The sequence below is a fragment of the Podarcis filfolensis genome (genome assembly GCF_964270895.1).
Source record: "Podarcis filfolensis genome assembly, chromosome: 17".
Taxonomy (NCBI): Eukaryota; Metazoa; Chordata; class Lepidosauria; order Squamata; family Lacertidae; genus Podarcis; species Podarcis filfolensis.
In genome coordinates, this window is record NC_139621.1 from 11,979,707 (window position 1) to 11,983,118 (window position 3,412).

The following is a 3,412-nucleotide window of genomic DNA, read 5'->3' on the forward strand; positions in this document are numbered from 1 at the left end:
CAAAAAAGAAGACTAACGTGTTTGTAGTTTGTTTGTTTCTTAATGACTTTTTTTTCCTGGCAACGTAAATCGGTGGGACTCCATAAGATGTTGCTTGCGCATGCACTGCATGGAAAAGGTAAAAGGTAAAGGACCCCTGGACAGTTAAGTTCAGTCAAAGATAACTATGGGGTGCAGCATTCACCTCCGCTTTCAGGCTGAGGGAGCTGGCGTTTGTCTTTATTTTATTTATTATTTTTTTAGAAGACTACTATAAAACTTTATTGATGCATAATTCACAAAGATGCTGTGGCTTGGCTTACTTCAGAGAAAATATAGGCACAGTCATAGCACTAAGTGAAAGGATTCAGTCAACAGAAATTTGGGTTGCTTATATATAAAAGGGTAGATTGGAAGTCACAGGGGCTGAAATGTGAATGTCCTTCCTCTGAGACACAGATGCAATAAAAATGCTCAACTGCCTTGGTAACATTAGGGACCACTGAGGAATGGCAGGGAAGACAGCAACCTCCAAACTGAGTTTCACATACTAGTTTCTGCAACAAATTTTAAGGACTAAGAACAAATGAGCTGCTTTCCAGTAAGATGGTAGTCCTTTTTTTAAAAAAAGAATCCTTGCAGTCTCCAGCAAATGTACCATGGTGGAGATGGGATCACCTTTTCTGAAAGCCATACTTCTTTCGCTCATAGAAGAAATCTGTTTTTGAGCTGCCCAGATTGACAATCTTGGGACAGCCATCTCAATTTTTCACATAGTCGTCCAATAGCCATGCCCGCCTGCTTGCGGCAGAAGATCAAATCTGGGTGGTGCTTGGCCATCCCTGAAACCCTTCGCCTCGCCTTGGCGTTTGTCTTTAGACAGCTTTCTGGGTCAAGAACTGGAGGAGGGAGAAGAGGTACTGAGATGTATTTATTCCATTTAATTAACTCATCTTAGGGCCACATTTGTGGGCCTGTTATTAATTGGGTTGGCTGAACAGCTTTCTCAGCATTCCAATGAGAACGAGGTTCTGGATTTCCTTTGAGAGGAATGGCAGAATATAAATTTAATAAACAAATAAGATGACGAGCTTGCAATCAATCAATGGATTGGCTTGAAACTCGGCAGTGTAGGAGAAGAAGCTTTGTGGGTGGTATATGCCACACATGGGTTAGAAAATATTTTCAAAATTGCTTCTTTGGAATGAGTTTAACATTTGATGAGGGACTTGGGCATGTTGACAGGTGCAGGGAGAAAAAGATTATGGGAAAGTTATCCATTTCGTACCATGCGTTTTGGGAAATGGGTTGTAGTTAAAGGGGAAAAGCTAGTATTTACTTTTGCCCATCAGTTGTGTAACTTGTTGGAAGCTTTTATTTAAAAGGGATTTATTTATTTTTCTGGTGAACGTTAGTCAATGGACATGCTTATTCTGCTGTTGCTAAGCAATGGTTTCCAGGCAACGATCTGATAGACCAGGCCTCAGCCTCGTAATTTAGGTAGACCCAGAGATTAGAAGTTAGGCCTGAAAGGAGACAGAAAGGGGGGAAAACCCACAGCAGATGAATAAAAATAGTTTTTTATTCAGTAGGTGGATTTGTGACAGGAAGCTTTTGAAGACACAGGAGAGCCTTCAGAAGCAAGCATGAGGGGAAGGGGGATTTTGGGGGTGGCTGTGTGCACTTTAACCTGTTGAATTTCCACTTTTTCGTTGTGGCCATTAAAGGCTAGGCTTGCCAACTGACTTGAAAGGCCTGCTCCTATGCCTTTAACAATTATGCAACCTGCAGAAATCAGCTGGGGTGATTATAGGGCTTGGGAACCCCCTGCTAATGCCACCTGATGAACCCATAAAAGTTGCCAATCCTATGAAATACACATAAGCCTGCTTTGGGGGGGGGGGGGAATTGCAACCTTTATTTTTAACTTGACTTGACTTGCTTAGACACTTACTAGGCATTCTGAGTTGAATGTGAATACGTGTGCTTCTAAATCATATGATTTCTTCTTTTTCAAGTATCCCCCCCCTTTATTTCTGCATTGAATTTCAAACCCTACAGTTGGCAGGCAGTGGTGATACCAGTTTGGTATTGACTCTTGTCAGAGCCTTTCAGTGCTGGTTCCCTGGTTGTACAATGCCCTCCCTTCTGAGGTGTGTTTGTCTCCCCTATTATTTAACTATAAAGAAGGAATTTTAAAACATTTACCAAGTTTACCACGGCTGAAAGATACTGTTCCTGGCAACCTTGAAATCATTGGCTGAGAGAATGTGACTTTTCAAACTTAATAAACAAATTAGGGCAACATTTGTGGGCCTGTTGTATAATGTTTTTAATTATATTTTTATTGATGTGTTGGCTGCCCTGATAGCCTTTGGGCAGAATGGTGGCTATAAAAGAAAGAAAGAAAGAAAGAAAGAAAGAAAGAAAGAAAGAAAGAAAGAAAGAAAGAAAGAAAGAGAAATTTCAGTTTCCAAGGCATAGCCTTCTCAAAACATAATAAAATTCAATCAACTAACAAAAAATATTCCTCCTTAGCATGCTGTATTGAGGGTTTTCCATGTTCACTATAGCATAAGTCATGTCCTTGGACTCAGCTACATTTGTAAAGATAAACGCTTTATATGCGTTATAACACTGTGACACCAGATGACGTTGTGGAGTCCCGTTTTTCGCCAACAGGATTTCCCTGTATGAAGTTTACAACGCATTTAATGGATGTAAAACATAGATAAATGTAAAACATAGATAAAAACATCAGGGCAGTGTTCAGAGTGCAAATGTCTCTTGAAATAAACAGATGACAAATTTCATTCCCGAAACTCCAAACTGAAAAAATGAATTTTCATCCAATTTAGATATATGCATAACCAAGAAGAGAGAAGAATGAAACATGTAGTGGTGGAAACGCCATCTCTTGTATAACATCCAGTTCAGCCTTTGACCAGCTTCTAAATAAAGCCAAATGACTAGTACTAGCAATGTTGTTGATACCCAGTGTTGGACATCAAAAAGACATGAGGGTGGAGATGGAATACATCTGGAGCTTGTGCATGATTCCTGGACGGACATATGTGAGTAATATATTTCCACATCTGTTCCTCAGCAAATAAAATGCTAGAGAGCATGGAAACGCTGTCAGCCCTTTAAAAATTCATGGGTCTATTTTCTGTCTGGAAGAGGATGCAGTTCACACAATTGCAGGCTTAGTATTTCTGTGCCAGTTCGTTTATATTTGCTTGTGTTTCATAGATGCATTTTTAATAGTTACTGACACTCTGTGCATCTATTTAATAATGCATTTACAACTACCGGTTGATTACATTCTGTAGCCTAGGGTAGGCAATGGAATTAAAATGGTTTTAAAATGCAGTAAATCTGCTGTTATAACTTTGAATGAACCTTTTTATGAGTCTCATAACTATGTATTCCT

At 39.5% G+C, this 3,412-nt stretch overlaps 1 long non-coding RNA gene across 2 annotated transcripts; it reads left to right on the plus strand.

The window, feature by feature from the left end:
- The first annotated feature begins 237 nt into the window (after window positions 1-237).
- LOC310753083 lies at window positions 238-2,954 on the plus strand. Of its 2 annotated transcripts, XR_014543162.1 has the most exons (3): window positions 238-896; window positions 2,041-2,132; window positions 2,838-2,954. It is a non-coding gene; the product is annotated as an uncharacterized lncRNA (long non-coding RNA). The 2 variants fall into 2 exon arrangements; XR_014543163.1 differs by lacking the exon at window positions 238-896 and having other exon boundaries at window positions 1,500-2,132.
- The last annotated feature ends 458 nt before the right edge of the window (window positions 2,955-3,412 follow it).